The sequence below is a fragment of the Lolium rigidum genome, chromosome 7 (genome assembly GCF_022539505.1).
Source record: "Lolium rigidum isolate FL_2022 chromosome 7, APGP_CSIRO_Lrig_0.1, whole genome shotgun sequence".
Taxonomy (NCBI): domain Eukaryota; kingdom Viridiplantae; phylum Streptophyta; class Magnoliopsida; order Poales; family Poaceae; genus Lolium; species Lolium rigidum.
In genome coordinates, this window is record NC_061514.1 from 51039223 (window position 1) to 51061065 (window position 21843).

Consider the following 21843-nt stretch of genomic DNA (forward strand, 5'->3'; position numbering starts at 1 on the left):
CGAACTGTGCAACGGTGCATACGAGGGGAGAACACTTTATTATCTTGATATTAATGTGAGGGATCATCTTATAATGCTACCGTCGCATTCTAAGCAAAATAAGATGCATAAAGGATTAACATCACATGCAATTCATATGTGATATGATATGGCCCTTTAGTCTTTACGCCTTCGATCTTCATCTCCAAAGCACGGACATGATCTCTATCATCAACGGGCATGATCTCCATCATCGTCGGCGTAGCGTCAAGGTCCATGACACCGTCTTCATGGTTGTTCACCTCATGTAGCAACTATTACAACTACTTTGAAATACTACTCAACATGAAATTTAAAGACAACCATAAGGCTCCTACCAGTTGCCACAATACAATAATGATCATCTCATACATATTCATCATCACATCATGGCCATATCACATCACCAAACCCTGCAAAAACAAGTTAGACGTCTCTAATTTGGTTTGCATATTTTACGTGGTTTAGGGTTTTCGAGTAAGATCCAATCTACCTACGAACATGAACCACAACGGTGATACTAGTGTTGTCAATAGAAAGAGTAAATTAAATCTTCACTATGGTGGGAGAGACAGACACCCGCAAAGCCACTTATGCAATACAAGTTGCATGTCGAACGTGGAGCAAGTCTCATGAACGCGGTCATGTAAAGTTAGCCCGAGCCGCTTCATCCCACCATGCCACAAAGATGCAAAGTACTCGAACTAAAGACAACAAAGCATCAACGTCCACAAAACAATTGTGTTCTACTCGTGCAACCATCTATGCATAGACACGGCTCTGATACCACTGTAGGGATTCGTAGCATAGTAAACAAAAAATTTCCTACCGCGAGAACGCAATCCAAGACAAGATGCAATCTAGAAGATGGTAGCAACGAGGGGATGAACGAGACTAACCCTTGAAGAGTTCAAAAGCCTACAAGAGGAGGCTCTCGTTGCTGCGGTAGACGATCACTTGCCGCTTTCAAAAGCGCGTAGAAGATCTTGACGGTGCCACAATCGAGCAGCACCTCCGTACTCGGTCACACGTTCGGTGTTGATGACGATGTCCTTCTCCTTGTTCCAGCGGGCAGCGGAAGTAGTAGATCCTCCTCGGAATCCCGCCAGCACGACGGCGTGGTGGCGGTGGTGGTGGAGAAATCCTGCAGGGCTTCGCCGTAGCCGTGCAAGAGGGAGGAGGAGGAAGGGGCGGCTAGGGTTTGGGGAGAGGGGCAAGGGCTGCGACTTGTGTACCTCTTGGGGCTCCCCTTGCCCTCCTTTTATAGGTGGAAAAGGTCCTTGGGTCGTCCATGACCTGCCCCCAAAGTTTGGGAGAGTTCCTGTAGGTTTCTGTCAGCCGAAACCTACCAGAACTAGGACTCTTTTGCCAAATCCGAATCTGCTTTAGGGGAAACTTCTTAACCCTTAAGGAAAACATGGATACACCTATTATGGAACCCTACAGACTTCCTTAGACAGCCCGGATCGTCCCGGACACTTCCGGAACCTTCCACAACATTCCGGACTATTCCGGTCCTTCCAAAACCTTCTAGAAGCTCCGTCCAAAACACCGGACTTTTTCCGAACCCCGGAAAATGACTTCCCATATATGAATCTTATTCTCCAGACAAATTCCGGACCTCCTCGTGATGTCCTGGATCCCATCCGAGACTTCGAACAAACATTCAAACTCCATTCCATATTCCATATTGATGCGTGTAGTTGACACGTCCGTTGGGAACCCCAAGAAGAAGGTGTGATGCGCACAGCGGCAAGTTTCCCTCAGTAAGAAACCAAGGTTTAATCGAACCAGTAGGAGTCAAGAAGCACGTTGAAGGTTGATGGCGGCGGGATATAGTGCGGCGCAACACCGCAGATTCCGGCGCCAACGTGGAACCCGCACAACACAACCAAAGTACTTTGCCCCAACGAAACAGACGAGGTTGTCAATCTCACCGGCTTGCTGTAACAAAGGATTAGATGTATAGTGTGGATGATGATTGTTTGCGTAAAAACAAGAGAACAAAGATTGCAAGAGATTGTATTTCAAGTATAGAGAATTGGACCGGGGTCCACAGCTCACTAGAGGTGTCTCTCCCATAAGATAAACAAGCATGTTGGGTGAACAAATTACAGTTGGGCAATTGACAAATAAAGAGGGCATGACCATGCACATACATATTATGATGAGTATAGTGAGATTTAATTGGGCATTACGACAAAGTACATAGACCGCTATCCAGACATGCATCTATGCCTAAAAAGTCCACCTTCGAGTTATCATCCGAACCCCTCCAGCATTAAGTTGCTAACAATGGACAATTGCATTAAGTATTGCGCGTAATGTAATCAGTAACTACATCTTCGAACATAGCACCAATGTTTTATCCCTAGTGGCAATAGCACATCAATAATCTTAGAGATTTCGTCACTTCCCGCATTCACGGAGACATGAACCCACTATCGAGCATAAATACTCCCTCTTGGAGTTACAAGCATCTACTTGGCCAGAGCATCTACTAGTAACGGAGAGCATGCAAGATCATAAACAACACATGGATATAAATTGATAATCAACATAACAAGTATTCTCTATTCATCGGATCCCAACAAACGCAACATATAGAATTACAGATAGATGATCTTGATCATGTTCGGCAGCTCACAAGACCCGACAATTAAGCACAATGGGGAGAAGACAACCATCTAGCTACCGCTATGGACCCATAGTCCAGGGGTAGACTACTCACACATCACTCCGGAGGCGACCATGGCAGCGTAGAGTCCTCCGGGAGATGATTCCCCTCTCCGGCAGGGTGCCGGAGGCGATCTCCTGAATCCCCCGAGATGGGATTGGCGGCGGCGTCTCTGGAAGGTTTTCCGTATCGTGGCTCTCGTGCCGGGGGTTTCGCGACGGAGGCTTTAAGTAGGCGGAAGGGCAGGTCGTGGGGCCACACGAGGGCCCCACACTACGAGTCGGCGCGGCCAAGGGCCGGGCCGCGCCGCCCTATGGTGTGGCCACCTCGTGGCCCCACTTCGTCTCCTCTTCGGTCTTCTGGAAGCTTCGTGGCAAAATAGGACCCTGGGCTTTGATTTCGTCCAATTCCGAGAATATTTCCTTACTAGGATTTCTGAAACCAAAAACAGCAGAAAACAAAGAATCGGCACTTCGGCATCTTGTTAATAGGTTAGTTCCGTAAAATGCACGAATATGACATAAAGTGTGCATAAAACATGTAGATATCATCAATAATGTGGCATGGAACACAAGAAATTATCGATACGTCGGAGACGTATCAGCATCCCCAAGCTTAGTTCTGCTCATCCCGAGCAGGTAAAACGATAACAAAGATAATTTCTGGAGTGACATGCCATCATAACCTTGATCATACTATTTGTAAGGCATATGTAGTGAATGCAGCGATCAAAACAATGTATATGACGTGAGTAAACAAGTGAATCATAAAGCAAAGACTTTTCATGAATAGTACTTCAAGACAAGCATCAATAAGTCTTGCATAAGAGTTAACTCATAAAGCAATGATTCATAGTAAAAGCATTGAAGCAACACAAAGGAAGATTAAGTTTCAGCGGTTGCTTTCAACTTATAACATGCATATCTCATGGATAATTGTCAACATAGAGTAATATAATAAGTGCAATATGCAAGTATGTAGGAATCAATGCACAGTTCACACAAGTGTTTGCTTCTTGAGGTGGAGAGAAATAGGTGAACTGACTCAACATGAAAGTAAAAAGAATGGTCCTCCATAGAGGAAAAGCATCGATTGCTATATTTGTGCTAGAGCTTTGATTTTGAAAACAAGAAACAATTTTGTCAACGGTAGTAATAAAGCATATGAGTTTTGTAAATTATATCTTACAAGTTGCAAGCCTCATGCATAGTATACTAATAGTGCCCGCACCTTGTCCTAATTAGCTTGGACTACCGGGATCATCGCAATGCACATGTTTTAACCAAGTGTCACAAAGGGGTACCTCTATGCCGCTTGTACAAAGGTCTAAGGAGAAAGCTCGAATCGGATTTCTCGCTATTGATTATTCTCAACTTAGACATCCATACCGGGACAACATAGACAACAGATAATGGACTCCTCTTTTATGCATAAGCATGTAGCAACAATTAATTTTCTCATTTGAGATTGAGGATATTGTCCAAAACTCGAAACTTCCACCATGGATCATGGCTTTAGTTAGCGGCCCAATGTTCTTCTCTAACAATATGCATGCTTAACCATAAGGTGGTAGATCTCCCTTACTTCAGACAAGACGAACATGCATAGCAACTCATATGATATTCAACAAAGAGTAGTTGATGGCGTCCCCAGTGAACATGGTTATCGCACAACAAGCAACTTAATAAGAGATAAAGTGTATAAGTACATATTCAATACCACAATAGTTTTTAAGCTATTTGTCCCATGAGCTATATATTGTAAAGGTGGAGAATGGAAATTTAAAGGTAGCACTCAAGCAATTTACTTTGGAATGGCGGAGAAATACCATGTAGTAGGTAGGTATGGTGGACACAAATGGCATAGTGGTTGGCTCAAGGATTTTGGATGCATGAGAAGTATTCCCTCTCGATACAAGGTTTAGGCTAGCAAGGTTATTTGAAACAAACACAAGGATGAACCGGTGCAGCAAAACTCACATAAAAGACATATTGAAAACATTATAAGACTCTACACCGTCTTCCTTGTTGTTCAAACTCAATACTAGATATTATCTAGACTTTAGAGAGACCAATTATGCAAACCAAATTTTAGCATGCTCTATGTATTTCTTCATTAATGGGTGCAAAGTATATGATGCAAGAGCTTAAACATGAGCACAACAATTGCCAAGTATCACATTATCCAAGACATTATAGCAATTTACTACATGTATCATTTTCCAATTCCAACCATATAACAATTTAACGAAGAAGAAACTTCGCCATGAATACTATGAGTAGAGCCTAAGGACATACTTGTCCATATGATACAGCGGAGCATGTCTCTCTCCCACAAAGTGAATGCTAGGATCCATTTTATTCAAGCAAAACAAAAACAAAAACAAACCGACGCTCCAAGAAAAGCACATAAGATGTGATGGAATAAAAATATAGTTTCACGGGAGGAACCTGATAATGTTGTCGATGAAGAAGTTGATGCCTTGGGCATCCCTAAGCTTAGACGCTTGAGTCTTCTTAGAATATGCAGGGGTGAACCACCGGGGCATCCCCAAGCTTAGAGCTTTCACTCTCCTTGATCATGTTGCATCATACTCCTCTCTTGATCCTTGAAAACTTCCTCCACACCAAACTTAGAACAACTCATTAGAGGGTTAGTGGACAATAAAATTAACATGTTCAGAGGTGACACAATCATTCTTAACACTTCTGGACATTGCATGAAGCTACTGGACATTAATGGATGAAAGAAATTCATCCAACATAGCAAAAGAGGCAATGCGAAATAAAAGGCAGAATCTGTCAAAACAGAATAGTTCGTATTGACGAATTTTATCGAGGCACCAGACTTGCTCAAATGAAAATGCTCAAATTGAATGAAAGTTGCGTACATATCTGAGGATCACTCACGTAAATTGGCATAATTTGCTGAGTTACCTACAGAGAAAATAGCCCAGATTCGTGACAGCAAAGAAATCTGTTTCTGCGCAGTAATCCAAATCTAGTATGAACTTTACTATCAACGACTTTACTTGGCACAACAAAACACTAAACTAAGATAAGGAGAGGTTGCTACAGTAGTAAACAACTTCCAAGGCTCAAAATAAAAACAAAGTACTGTAGTAAAACCATGGATTGTCTCCCATAAGCGCTTTTCTTTAACGCCTTTCAGCTAGGCGCAGAAAGTGTGTATCAAGTATTATCAAGAGACGAAGTGTCAACATCATAATTTGTTCTAATAATAGAATCAAAAGGTAACTTCATTCTCTTTCTAGGGAAGTGTTCCATACCTTTCTTGAGAGGAAATTGATATTTAATATTACCTTCCTTCATATCAATGATAGCACCAATGGTTCGAAGAAAAGGTCTTCCCAATATAATGGGACAAGATGCATTGCATTCAATATCCAAGACAACAAAATCAACGGGGACAAGGTTATTGTTAACGGTAATGCGAACATTATCAACTTTCCCCAAAGGTTTCTTTGTAGAATGATCAGCAAGATTAACATCCAAATAACAATTTTTCAGCGGTGGCAAGTCAAGCATATTATAGATTTTCTTAGGCATAACAGAAATACTTGCACCAAGATCACATAAAGCATTACAATCAAAATCTTTAACCTTCATCTTAATGATGGGCTCCCAACCATCCTCTAGCTTTCTAGGAATAGAGGTTTCAAGTTTTAGTTTCTCTTCTCTAGCTTTTATGAGAGCATTTGTAATATGTTGCGTGAAAGCCAAATTTATAGCACTAGCATTAGGACTTTTAGCAAGTTTTTGCAAGAACTTTATAACTTCAGAGATGTGGCAATCATCAAAATTCAAACCATTATAATCTAAATCAATGGGATCATCATCCCCAATGTTGGAAAAAATTTCAGCAGCTTTATCATAGGCAGTTTCAGCAGTTTTAGCAATTTCAGGCAGTTTTGTACGCTTTGCACTAGGAGTAGAAACATTGCCAACACCAATTATTTTACCATTAATAGTAGGAGGTGCAGCAACATGTGAAGAATCAACATTGCTTGTGGTGGTAATAGTCCAAACTTTAGCTACATTTTTCTCTTTAGCTAGTTTTTCATTTTCTTCTCTATCCCACCTAGCACGCAATTCAGCCATTAATCTTATATTCTCATTAATTCTAACTTGGATGGCATTTGCTGTAGTAACAATTTTATTTTCAATATCCCTATTAGGCATAACTTTCGATTTCAAAAGATCAACATCAGAGGCAAGACTATCGACTTTAGAAGCAAGTATATCAATTTTCCCAAGCTTTTCTTCAACAGATTTGTTAAAAGCAGTTTGTGTACTAATAAATTCTTTAAGCATGACTTCAAGTCCAGGGGGTGTGTTCCTATTATTGTTGTAAGAATTCCCATAAGAATTACCATAGCCGTTGCCATTATTATAAGGATATGGCCTATAGTTGTTACTAGAATTGTTCCGGTAAGCATTGTTGTTGAAATTATTATTTTTAATGAAGTTGACATCAACATGTTCTTCTTGTGCAACCAATGAAGCTAACGGAACATTATTAGGATCAACATTAGTCCTACCATTCACAAGCATAGACATAATAGCATCAATCTTATCACTCAAGGAAGAGGTTTCTTCGACGGAATTTACCTTCTTACCTTGTGGAGCTCTTTCCGTGTGCCATTCAGAGTAATTGATCATCATATTATCGAGAAGCTTTGTTGCTTCACCAAGAGTGATGGACATAAAGGTACCTCCAGCAGCTGAATCCAATAAATTCCGCGAAGAAAAATTTAGTCCTGCATAGAAGGTTTGGATGATCATCCAAGTAGTCGATCCATGGGTTGGGCAATTTTTAACCGGAGATTTCATTCTTTCCCATGCTTGTGCAACATGTTCAGTATCTAATTGTTTAAAATTCATTATGCTACTCCTCAAAGATATAATTTTAGCAGGGGGATAATATCTACCAATAAAAGCATCCTTGCATATAGTCCATGAATCAATACTATTCTTAGGCGGAGATAGCAACCAATCTTTAGCTCTTCCTCTTAATGAGAAAGGGAACAATTTTAATTTTATAATGTCACCATCTACATCTTTATATTTTTGCATTTCACACAATTCAACAAAATTATTGAGATGGGCAGCAAGCATCATCGGAACTAACACTGGAAAATTGCTCTCGCATAACAAGATTCAAGTAAAGCAGGTTTAATTTCGAAGAATTCTGCTGTAGTAGCAGTGTGGAGCAATAGGTGTGCATAAGAAATCATTATTATTTGTGGTTGTGAAGTCACACAACTTAGTATTTTCAGGGGTGGCCATTTTAGCAACAGTAAATAAAGCAAACTAGATAAAGTAAATGCGAGTAACTAATTTTTTTGTGTTTTTGATATAGCAAACGAGATAGCAAATAAGGTAAAACTAGCAACTAATTTTTTTGTATTTTGATTTAGTGCAGCAAACAAAGTAGTAAATAAAATAAAGCAAGACAAAAACAAAGTAAAGAGATTGGGAAGTGGAGACTCTCCTTGCAGCGTGTCTTGATCTCCCCGGCAACGGCGCCATAAATTTGCTTGATGCGTGTAGTTGACACGTCCGTTGGGAACCCCAAGAGGAAGGTGTGATGCGCACAGCGGCAAGTTTCCCTCAGTAAGAAACCAAGGTTTAATCGAACCAGTAGGAGTCAAGAAGCACGTTGAAGTTTGATGGCGGCGGGATGTAGTGCGGCGCAACACCAGAGATTCCGGTGCCAACGTGGAACCTGCACAACACAACCAAAGTACTTTGCCCCAACGAAACAGCGAGGTTGTCAATCTCACCGGCTTGCTGTAACAAAGGATTAGATGTATAGTGTGGATGATGATTGTTTGCAGAAAACAAGAGAACAAGATTGCAAGTAGATTGTATTTCAAGATAGAGAATTGGACCGGGGTCCACAGCTCACTAGAGGTGTCTCTCCCATAAGATAAACAAGCATGTTGGGTGAACAAATTACAGTTCGGCAATTGACAAATAAAGAGGGCATGACCATGCACATACATATTATGATGAGTATAGCGAGATTTAATTGGGCATTACGACAAAGTACATAGACCGCTATCCAAGCATGCATCTATGCCTAAAAAGTCCACCTTCAGAGTTATCATCCGAACCCCTCCAGTATTAAGTTGCTAACAACAGACAATTGCATTAAGTATTGCGCGTAATGTAATCAGTAACTACATCCTCGAACATAGCACCAATGTTTTATCCCTAGTGGCAACAAGCACATCCATAATCTTAGAGATTTCGTCACTTCCCAGCATTCACGGAGACATGAACCCACTATCGAGCATAAATACTCCCTCTTGGAGTTACAAGCATCTACTTGGCCGGAGCATCTACTAGTAACGGAGAGCATGCAAGATCATAAACAACACATAGATATAAATTGATAATCAACATAACAAGTATTCTCTATTCATCGGATCCCAACAAACGCAACATATAGTATTACAGATAGATGATCTTGATCATGTTCGGCAGCTCACAAGACCCGACAATTAAGCACAATGGGGAGAAGACAACCATCTAGCTACTGCTATGGACCCATAGTCCAGGGGTAGACTACTCACACATCACTCCGGAGGCGACCATGGCGGCGTAGAGTCCTCCGGGAGATGATTCCCCTCTCCGGCAGGTGCCGGAGGCGATCTCCCGAATCCCCCGAGATGGGATTGGCGGCGGCGGCGTCTCCGGAAAGTTTTCCGTATCGTGGCTCTCGGTACCGGGGGTTTCGCGACGGAGGCTTTAAGTAGGCGGAAGGGCAGGTCGGGGGCCACACGAGGGCCCCACACTACAGTGTCGGCGCAGCCAAGGGCTGGGCCGCGCCGCCTATGGTGTGGCCACCTCGTGGCCCCACTTCGTCTCCTCTTCGGTCTTCTGGAAGCTTCGTGGCAAAATAGGACCCTGGGCGTTGATTTCGTCCAATTCCGAGAATATTTCGTTACTAGGATTTCTGAAACCAAAAACAGCAGAAAACAAGAATCGGCACTTCGGCATCTTGTTAATAGGTTAGTTCCAGAAAATGCACGAATATGACATAAAGTGTGCATAAAACATGTAGATATCATCAATAATGTGGCATGGAACACAAGAAATTATCGATACGTCGGAGACGTATCACATATCTACTTAAAACGACATCAAACCTTAAGTGTGTCACCCTACGGTTCGTGAACTATGCAGACATGGTCGAGACTCTTCTCCGACCAATAACCAATAGCGGGATCTGGAGATCCATAATGGCTCCCACATATTCAACGATAACTTAGTGATCGATTGAACCATATACATACGATACCGATTCCTTTTGTCACGCGATATTTTACTTGTCTGAGGTTTGATCATCGGTATCTCTATACCTCGTTCACCTCGTCTCCGACAAGTACTCTTTACTCGTATCGTGGTATGTCATCTCTTATGAACCATTCATATTCTTGCAAGCTAATTAGACGACATTCCACCGAGAGGGCCCAGAGTATATCTATCCATCATCGGGATGGACAAAATCCCACTCTTGATCCATATGCCTCAACTCATACTTTCCGAATACTTAATCTCACCTTTATAACCACCCATTTACGCAGTGGCGTTTGATGTAATCAAAGTACCCTTCCGGCATAAGTGATTTACATGATCTCATGGTCGAAGGACTAGGTAACTATGTATCGAAAGCTTATAGCAAATGAACTTAATGACGTGATCTTATGCTACGCTTAATTGGGTGTGTCCATTACATCATTCATCAATGACATAACCTTGTTATTAATAACATCCAATGTTCATGATCACGAAACCATGATCATCTATTAATCAACAAGCTAGTTATACAAGAGGCTTACTAGGGACTCCTTGTTGTTCACATAACACACTTGTTTCGGTTAATACAATTATAGCATGGTATGCAAACATTTATCATAAACATAAAGATATATTATAATAACCATTTTATTATTGCCTCTTGGGCATATCTCCAACAAACGCAGGACCTACTATTTTCAGTTTCCACCTGTACACAAGATTCTTGAACTTTATAAGTCAATTACAGTTGCCATCAACATGGAAGAATAAAAATTGGTTCTATCTTAGATTCTTTTCACCACTAATAACACAAAATTTTAGAAATATGCAAAGTTTTCATCATAGGTGTCAGAGAATTGGTTCTAGTCCAGGTTCTTTCCATTAAAGGTGGTTGGATTCATCCTTGCGTAATGGATGGTTTCGGGATGTTAACTACAACTAGTCAAATTCATCGTAGGAAGGAAGGGAATTTTGGCAAGAATGACATTTTAATCCATGTAGTTATAAAATAAGTCACGGTTAGTTCCATCTGAACTTAAATGTTATGCTCATACACCCATTTGTTTATATTATCGAATTTTCCTAAATTTTGTTTTGTTCTTAACTTTTTACATGTCATACAGAAATTACTCATGGATCCAATGCTTAATTGTTCTGATCCGGAGTACAAAAGGATTTTTTGCCTTGATTATGTTGGCTTCAGATTGGAAAATGCAGGAGTGGTATTGTTTTAAAACATCTTTTCAAATTATATTCTATTCTATGGAAACAAGAACATTTTCGTGAATTGCTTTCACTAGCGGGTAAAATTATATGTCTGCCGGTTGATACGTTCTTTTTATGTAGTTGCACATTCCTTGCCCAGTAGGAAAACAATGGATTCTTATTGTTGCCAATTTCATTGATAAATCCTTTGATGTACTGAAACCAGACAACTCAATTGAAAAATTATCGATAGTGGTTAACACTGCAATTTTCAATTTCAAGCAATTATTTGTGCAAAGTTATCCAGGCTGTTTTAAGTTCAACATACGTGATTTCAGCGTGAAATATGTTCATGTGCCTAAACACAGTCTCAGGTAATTCATATGCACCATCTAAATTTTGGTTGAGTACGTCTTCAATGTGTTTTTAATGCTCACTAGCAAATCATTCCTTTTCCCAAATGATTGCAGATATGATTCTGGGATTTTATCATCCAGTTCATTAGATGGTATGACGGAGTTGAAGTAAAACCATTCTCAAATGTTAGCTTCTTATTCTTTCTAATATTTTTTGGTTTTAATCTTATAAAATATTCTAGCATTGGATTTCTGACATGTCAGATACTTTTTGATATTGCTTATCACTAGTTTCCGTTTAATACATATGTGTGTTCAAAATAGGCTGGCGTTCAAGCCATCCGTGAAATAATCACAACTCAGATTGTGATAAACAAGTTTAATGAGCATCAGATTCCTATAGCAAGACAATTCACTGCTAAACATGTAAGTATATTTTCTCTCTTTTTCTTATTATGCTACTCTAAAAAGTTGGCAACACAATTCTTTTTGAGACAATCAAGATGTGTGAAACTGGATAATGACTATTTATGTAATTATATAGGCTCTACACCTCCTTCATTGACCAAAGTTCACAACTCCTATTTACAAGAAGAAAAGGCAGCTAAGTAAGTTTTCTCAGTTATATTATGTTTCTTCACAAAAATCAAGAACATTTTTATCTAGAAATTTAGAAAATGCAGCAAAGTATGTCAACTTGTTTTCCGTTATTCATTTCGACAGTGCCAAGACAGGAAAAAAGCAGCAACTGATAAAGCTATACCTGGAAGGCAAGAAATGTAAAATAAGCTTACAAAATTGAGTTTCATTGAGTTTCAAAGCAGTTGTATTGGAGAAAATTCACAAATTGGCCAATTGATGTTTTATAAACTGTTAAACATGATTCAGTGTACAAGAAAAAAAAACTGGTCCAGTTTTTGTCAAATCATATTTTCTTCATTCATGTGTTGTCCCTTATGAAGTGATAAACCAGAATTGTTTTCCAAATGTATTTTTGAATAGTTCATTTTATCAGATTTTTCTTTCCCTGAGTGAGCATTCCAAATCAGCGAAACAGTGAAATCAGAATCAACTACGTCACACGAGCGAAACAAGCGAAACATTTCTAGCGGGGGAAACGAATCGATCCAAGCCCACATACGATCGGGGGGTGGGGGTGTAGGACGTGTTCGGCACTGACCAGGTCGGCATATAGCACCACCCAACCCTATTGTCTGCTCATTGCGGAGGATACCTGGGTCCGGAAGCAATTCTGGGCCGGGCTCATCTAACGAGAGACAACTTTTCGTCCTCTTCAGGTGGTTTTTCAGGATTTTTTCTATTTCTTCAGATTTCTAGGTTTTTCAATGGTTTTCTGTTCAGTTTATTTCGTACCTTTTCAATTTATGAACTTTTTTTTCAATTTTTAAAATTTTCAAAATTTGTTCAGATAGTAAATTTGTTCAAATTTCAAAATTTGTTCAGATTTTGAAATTTGTTTAGATTTTAGATTTGTTCGAATTTCAAAATTTGTTCTAATATCGAACGTTTTGAAATATCTTCAGATTTTAAATTTTGAACTTTTCTCAATTTCAAAATTTGTTTAGGTTTGAAATTTGTTCAAAATTCAAATTCGTTAACATTTTGAAAAGGTTCAATTTTAATAAATGTTCACTTTGAAATTTGTTTAACTCTAAAAAATATGTACCTTTTTATTTTAAAAGAAATGTTCGATTTTCTAAAACTTCAGAATTAAAACGCTTTATAGACAAAAAAAAACAATAGGAAAACCAAAAGGAAAGGAAAAAAAGAGGGAGTACCTTTTGTTGGGCTGTAGAGGAAAGGCCCATAACTAGATGCTTCAGGCGGGAGGGAGGCTCGCTCCCGCTTAAAGCGGGCAATAGGAGCTCCCTCCCAACTTCCTCTGCACAGTCTGCAGTCGGCGATCGTCTTCCGCATTTCTCCATTCCCTGCAGATTGAGGGCTAGACGAGCCTCCAAAGAGATGCATAGAGTTGCTTTACAAATGACTCCGAGCTTATCGAGCTCTTTAACCTAGCTCTACTAGCGTGGCAAGCTTGGAGGATTTTGCGAAACCTTGAGATGCCTAACGTAAGGGTGCTGAAAAAAGTATAGTACCCTGATTTTGATTTCCTCGAGGCTACATTTGGTAACCCCCCATCACAAATTTGACGTCCATTATTGAGGGCAAGGGGGTACTGAATCAAGAGAGGAAATCATGCCTGGAACTCTAACGGGATTCCAAGAGACTTTGCTTTGAGGCTGATGGCTTGCATTAAGGAAATCCAGAGGTGTTAGTGGCGGCCTTTATCGATGTTACTTCCAAATCGTAGAATTTAAATCGGTTGCAGAAATTCTTTTTGACAATGGACATTGAAGTTATTACGTCGATACCGACCCGTACCGAAATGCGGACGATTTCTAGGTGTAGCACTACGATAATACATGTGCCTTCTCGATATAGTCGGCATACCGTACGCTCGTAAGCCCCAGACGCCGTCGCGAAGCTTGGCTGGAGTAGACCTTAGCGAATTTGAATCAAAGATAAAGATTGAACTTCACTTTGGAAGATCCATTACCAACAAAGGTCTGAGTATTTCTATGGCAGCTCGCTAAACAATTCATTCAGTTTGTTGATGCCCGTCATCGATGCAACATGGCAAAGGATAGTAAATTCTCGCTAGTTTATTGTATTCTTGTTTAAAATAATCAAAATAGTACTAAGAACACATAAAAAGAAGGTAATACCATTACCAAATGTTACCTGCAAGAGTCATATTTTGCTATCGGTCTTACCGCCCCTACGAAAGTTGTGTAGCCTTTTCTTAGGTTTACAGAGTCAGTCTCGCATGAACTTTTATTGGTTATGTTTTTATTCTCTCGTGCCTTTAAAATCGTGTAACGATTGGGAAGATAGCCTTTCGGTGGCTAGGGGCCGTGACCCCCCCCCCCCCACCGAAAAAGTACATACCGAAGCAGTTAGGGGGATGCAACAACAAATGGAACACGGAGGGTGCGGATATAGCGAAAGGAGCATGGAGAGAGAAGGCATCACCACCATAACCAGTAGTGGGGGCACCACTGCAAGCGGTAGGAGGAGAAAGAACAGGAACCACCTGGCCGCTCATCGTGGAAGCTCATGCCCACGAGGGGAGAAATAGCAGACTAGTCGTTGTTGTCTGCAGAGAAGAAGATGAGTCTTTTATAAACTAGAGGGGCGTGTAACATCCCAAGTTTTCAACAAAATAAATAAAGAGAGAAAGGTCAAAATACTCAAAATTTGCAAATTACAAAAACTTTTACTATGCATTTAGTGCCACATATAGTTTCAGGCATAAGTTTGATTTTCTTTTGTGCAATTGCCATGATGAGTGTTGATATGTGGATCACTTGCTACTAAACCCTAAATTAAGATCACAAAACCCTAAATTGAGGAAAACAAAAGAATTGGAAAAATAATTCCAAAATCTCTCTCATATACATAAAAGCAAATTTTGCAAATCTTCATATGAGGCCACCATTGCTTGCCCTATGGTTTCTAAAATTCATATATAACAAAAACAAACACAAATGCATAAAAGAAACCAGATTCAAATCAAAGGAAAATTCAAAATTCAAACACATGTGATAATGGTCATATGTCACACTTTTAAATTCTTCCCTACTTTGCACCTCTTTATCTCTCAAATCCTAAACTAAACTTAGCAACCAATGCCATGTCATCCAAGACCTTGTCAAGGTGAGCAACTTTCATGTTGACCACCATTCCTAGAGTTGACTAGGTTGACCAGAAATCAAATGACAAAATGGAACCCGAGAAGGAAAACAAGATCCTCCCAAATTTGGAATTCTTCAAATCTTCTCCAAATTGAACCCCACCACCACCAAACTAACCTATAATTAATATGTTTGAGTTCCACCAAAAAGAATTTCGAAATTCAGATTCAAAGTTCATGCGGCCATATGATCGAACACTTGGCAGGCAAGAAATCTGAAATGCAACACAGCCCTTTGTCCATCAGTTCTTAGCCTAAACCCCTTTCTAACCTTGATCATTGTTGCTCCTCTGAGCCTCCTGCATCGATCCATGTACTTGCCTCGTTGTTTAAAGTGGAGAAAAACCCTAAACTATGCCATGCCATGCACACTCGGCCACCTTTGGCCATTCTCTCTCTGGTCTCTCTCTCTCAGCACAACCTTGCCCAGGAGCATCTACTCATCACCACGATCCTGCCAGTACCCAGCTGGAGCTCGCCAACGCACGGCATTGGCCAGAACGCGCGCGCCCAAAGCATGCCAGAACATGCCAGTCGACGTGGTGATCACGCTCTGGAGCGCGCCAGTACGTCGCGCACTCGAACACCGTCGTCCTTCCCCTGCATCCCTATGTCTGGAACGAGCACCGCCACCCTCACCTCTATCGCCTAGACACTCTTGAGCGACTGCGGCCGCCTTGTCGCCGTCGTCCTCGTCGGAATCTCGCCGCAGTACTGCCGCACTCGAATCGAACTCCTGAGCGATCCCGTCGCCCTTTTCTCTGCCCCGCTGCACGTTGAGCATCGCCAGGACAATGCCTAGCCATAGCCGTCCTTCACTTGCCCCTTCGATCACCAGAAGCGCCGCGCCATGGACGCTCCTCCACAGCACCCCACGGCCATCTCCTCCTGCTATAAATAGAGGACCTCAGCCCTCCATTTCTTCACACACCTTGCTCCCCTCTTATCACTGATCACTCTCCCCCAGTCAATTTCATCCCACCTCGCCGGAGTAGCTCGAATCGAGAGACGAAGTCCGCCGGAGCCTGCAGATCACCGCCAACGATTGACGCCTCCCCGAGCCTCGCCACTGCTACCAGGAGCTTCAGCATCGTCGACAACCTCGCCTCGCCACCAGCAGAACCTCGCGGGAACGCCGGTAAGGCCATCGACCCCCTACGCCCGCCGCCAGAACCTCGCCTTCTCGTCGGGGAAGATGACGGCTGCCGGCCGTCGATCTATCCTCTAATCCAACGCCTCCTATCGCACGTACCGCTTCGCGGGTTTAAGAGTCACTGACAGGTGGAGCCACCATGTCAGGGCGGCCCGCGCGCACTGCTGCGTTGCTGGGCCGTAACGTTTCGTTTGAATGTTGCGCCGTAGGCTTTTCCCGCGCGGCCCAGTTAGTTCAAATTTCGTTTAATCCGTTTAAATACAAATGCTTACAGATGCCAACTTCAAATTTGAATAGTTTTAAATCTACCACTCCAAATCTAGCAAACTTTACACCGTTGGAAAGCTAAGGAAATTATCTAGCCAATGCCACTGGTCCCACTTCCAAATACGTAGTAGTTTTAATCTGCTAAAAATAACAAGACATGGACTTTGGCAGATTCAAATTTTATTTAAAATTCAACCAAAATTTATTTTGAGTTGATTCCAACTCTCATGGATCACAAATGATGTACTCTAATTGATTATGCAATAATCTAGCCAGGTTGTTTGCATGATCATGGATTGTCATGGTATCATCACGGCATATGCCATAGGGTGGCTAATCGAAGGTGGTTCCTGAGAGATCTCACGGCGGTATCCGGATGCGGGTATGGGGACGAGCAACACGGCGACGTACCCAGGTTCGAGGCCCTCCGATGGAGGTAACACCTCTACTCCTGCTAGAGTGTATATGATGATCACACAATACAAGGTTGCTCCTTGAGCTGTGTCCGGCTGCTCCTGGGAGGCTAAGGAAGACTAGAGTCTCTCTCACAGGGCAGCGCTAGGGGTGGAAGTGAAGGGAGAATGATCGATCCCCTGCACGAGAGGGGGTAGTGCGGCTTATATAGGCACCGGCACTTTACATATAAGACCCTATAGTTTACTGGCCGGCTTGGCCGGCTCCGGCTTCCGCTCCTTCCCGAGGCGATGGACGTCGAGAGCCGTTGAGGCCTCATGGCCTGTCCCATCCGGCTGCCAAGGTCGGCGGTATGGAGAGGAGGTGTCCCCGTCGCCATCGCCCACCGTAGCCGCACGGGTCGACGTAGACCATGATGGCATGTCCGGCGCGTGGCACTATTGCTCCACAGTGCCCCGCGCTTTACGGAAGATGAAGTCAGCGTGGACTTTGGGAACCCGGATCACCAACCCGGTTCCTTCTAGTGCAAGACTCGCCAGCCTCGAGTCGGTCTGAGGTACAAACCCCCAGTCGGATATGGCTTGTAGAAGCCGGCCCAGCTATAGCATTGGCGGCCGTAGCTAAGCCGACTAGGACCTAGAGCCAGCCGGCTTCCGGACCAGCCGGCCACGGCACCAGCCGGCTGCTCCTCAGCCGGCCTTTGCCGCGAGCCGGCCAGTGGCCAGCCGGCTGCTCCGCGTCCATTGCCCTACCCGGGGTCTTCCCCCCGACATTAGCCCCCGAAGCTGGCAAGGTCCTGCGTTTAGAAGGACCTAGGCAGGTTTTCCTGGCTTCTTGAACATACTTGACGGCACTTGGAGGGGCCGACTGAGAATTTCCATTCAGCCGGCTGCGCCCTCATCCGGCTCGTTCCGGCCGGCTGCTTCTAGCCGGCCACTATTTACACTTATGCAGCTTCTGCTTTCTCGCAAGTTTTGGCGATGTCTCCGCCTTGTTGGATGAATTTCGGGCCGAGGTGAACTTAATGTCCGGCTCCGGCTTGCGGCGCGCCGGAGTCTCCGCCGCCTCGGGTCCTGCACCCGACTTGACCGGTCTGACGCCTGGGCTCTGCCGCCGGTTCGTCTGGTCACATCAATGTCCCCTCCGGATCCGGTGCGGTCGTGGGCGACGTGGTGTGGCGGTTTCCGGTAACGGCAGCGGTCGTGGGGGGAGTTAATGCGCAGAAGATCCGGGCGACGTGGCCACGATCGCCACTTGGAGGCTAACCGTCCGCCGCGGGCGGCTATAAATGCCGCGAGGGAGGGTACCGAGGCGGCCACTGCCTCACTTCGTCTTCCTCGCGCTTCCGCTCCTCTCGCTCTCTTCTTCGCGCTCGAGCCTCTTGCTGCTCCGGCGAGCGTTTCTCACTGGCGAACTCCGGCGAGCGCATCTCCGCCGATCCACCGCCGCTACTCCGACGAGCCAGCGCCACGGGGCCCCGCGTTTCAACGGAGTGTCCTCCGCCGCCGCCGTCGCCGCCGTCGCGAGGTTCTTCTTCACCTTTCCGTCTTTCGTGGTCCTCTTCTTCTTCTTCCTCGACGATGGCCTCCGCCAGTGGATCGTGGAGGGGATCGTACATTAGGGACGACGACATCGAGCGGCTGGTGCGCCTCCGCCGGATCCCGTCGTCAGTGGTCACGAGGGCTCCCGGCGCGGAGACGGAGCCCGAGCCGAGGGCCGGCGAGCGCGTCGTCTTCGGCACGCACCTCGATCGCGGGTTGGGCCTGCCGGCGTCCAACTTCTTCCGCCAATTCCTCGACAACTTCGGCTTGCAGCCGCACCACCTGCCGGCCAGCGCCTGTGTCCTCCTCAGCTGCTACGTGGCCTTCATGGAGGCTTACACCGGCTTGTGGCCGGACATAGACTTCTGGAGCCGGCTCTTCTACCTCAAGGCGCAGACCACTGACGGCCGCCTGCGGGCCTGCGGCGCTGCCTCGATCTACACCTGGCCGGGTACGCCCTTCCCCAAAATTCCAACCGTTGACTCGGTGAAGAATTGGCAGATGTCATTCTTCTACGTGCGCAACGAGGGCTAGCTCGTCGACCGGATCAACCTGCCGGAGTTCAATCCGGCTCCTCCAGTCGGCCGGATCAACTGGAGCTACAACGCCCGCACGACGGACCCGGACGCTGAGGTGAATCAGCTCTGGGACTTCCTGGGGGCGGCCGTCGGGAACGGGCTGACCGCCGAGGACCTCCTCTGCACCATCGCCGAGCGCCGGGTGCTGCCGCTCCAAATGGATCGGGCACATGTCCGGCCGGTTCGACCCGAACCGGACGTCCAAGGCACTGCTCTCCAAGGCCCAGGTGGCCCACCGGGTGAACAACATCACCAAGGCGAACCTGCCGGACGAGTGGAACTACGGGCTGGCGCCCCACGATAGGGACCACCAACCCGAGCTGGTAAGCTTTGTGTTCTGGCCGCCTTCCGGCTTGCGGCTGCGAGGCCGACTTCCCTTTCTTTCTGCCGACTTCCGGCTTGCTGTTTGCTCATGTCTTCTGTTTTTCTAGCTCTTCGACCGCCAGAACGTCGAGGACGGCGACCTGGCGACAAGGAGGTGGACGCCGGATCACGCCGATCTCGCCGACCAAGCCGGCGACCAGTGCCGGCGACGACGACCTCGTCGTAGGCGCCTGACCTAGGCGGCCAGGGGGAGCACAATCCGCCCCTTCACCGGAGCAGCAGGAGGACGAGGAGCCGGCGACGTCCGCCACGGGGCCAATCCCCGCCGTGCCCCTGCGCGCGAGGCCGCCAAGCACCACGGCGACTTCGGCGCCCAAGGGGAAGAAGCGGGTCGGCGACCCCCGCTCCACCGCCGCCTTGGAGGCGAAGGCGAAGAAGCTCCGCCGGCAGCAGCCGAAGAAGGTTCCGGAGCAGGCCGGGTGAGTTCTCTTTTTCTCTTGTTTGATTCCTTTTCTTTCCTTACTCTTTATGCTTATCTTTTCCTTATTTGTCCGGCTAGGGCCCCCATCAAGTTTGCTCAGGGCGGCGGCTCCCGGCAAACCCCGCGTGTCGTGTCGCCGCTTCCGCGACAAAGGAGGGAGCCGACGCAACAGCCTCCATCGCGCGCGCCTACGCCGCCGCCGCCAGCGGGTACTCCGCCTCCCATAGGGGCGTCTTCCTTCGCCGTGCCACTGGCCTCAGTGCCAGGCCACGGCACGCGGGCCGAGCCAACGCGCCAGCCGACGCTGGACGACATGTTCCCGCGCCGGACTCGTCTTCTGGACCCAGCCGCTGGGGCCGGCCGGGGCATGCCGCCTTCGACCGGAGCCGGAGCCAGCAGGGCTGCGCCCCCTGCGACCGGAGCCGGAGCCGGGCCAAGCGTGGTGGTGTTGGTGGAGATCCCGGAGGGGGCACCTCAGGCGCCGGAGGTGGCTGCGCCGACCGGGCCAGCTGCTTCGCCCGGAGCGCCGCCACCGCCGGAGCCGACGACGGAGGAGCCGGCCAGGCAGGAGCCGGCCAGGGATGAGCTGGCGCGCATGGAGGGCGCCGACTCGCGCGCGCTGGTGAGGACGGGAGCCCCGTCAGCGCCGGTGGGGAGCCTGCATGTGGCCAAGGGCGCCCGGCTTCTGCATGTGCCGTCCGCCTCCGACTCCAGCCTTGGCTCGGCTGGCACTATGGAGCAGGCGTGGCTCCGTGCCGACTCCTACGAGATGACCAGCCGGGAGGGGAACCCAGGCCAAGCGTCGGTGGAGATGTTCTTCTCCGGCTTGCAGGCCAACCTGAAGGCCAGGGCTGCTGAGACCGCAGCCAACGTCGCCAAGGTGGAGGAAGCCAGCAAGGTAAGCGCTTCATCTGTTTTTCAATTTGGTTATCACCCTGGTAGCCCTCCGAGGCATGGGCCAGCTGCTCGGAGCCGGTCCGGGTTTCGTCTAGTTGACTGATTTTCTTTCCCCTTAGGCTGTGGCGGATCGGCGCACCAACTTGTACAACCGCGCCGTGACCCACTACCACAAGGCCAAGCTGGACCGGGCCGACTTGGCTCGCGAGCTGGAGGCCGTCAAGGGTAAGATCTTTTTCTTTTCGACCCGATGTCTTCTTTCTTTTTAGTCTTGGTTGGCTGACGCTTCTTTCCGGCTGCCTTGCAGCTGAAGCCGCCAAGGTTCCACGGCTGGAGGCGGATCTTCGGGCTGCTCGCGCTCAGTGCGCCGAGAGCGAGGAGGCGGGCCGATCTGCAGCCGCCAAGCTCAAGGTGGCTGAGCTGGAGCTAACGCGGCTGTGCCGACTTGAGGAGAACCACCTCAAGGAGCTTGCCCTCCTCGAGACGGCTGAGAAGGAGAAGGTGGAGGATCTGAGCCGGCGGCTAACCGAGGTGGAGAAGCAGCGGCTTGCGCTTCAGGAGGAGGTCACCACCAAGACCACGGAGCTGTCGGCCACTACCAAGCGCTGGGTGGACGAGATTGGCGCGCTCGACCGCGGCTTGTCGGGTGAGTGCATTTTTCTTTGTTCCTTTCCCTTTGCCGGCTTTCGGCCATCGGCTGCCGGCTTAGGTTGGCAGCCGACGGCAGAAACTCTGATTTTTTCGCTATCTGCATCTTCGGGCTGGGGGCAGTCGGTTCTTGCCGGCCGCGCGTCGTGCTTTTCCTTTCTTCGGAATTCCTCTTCGGAT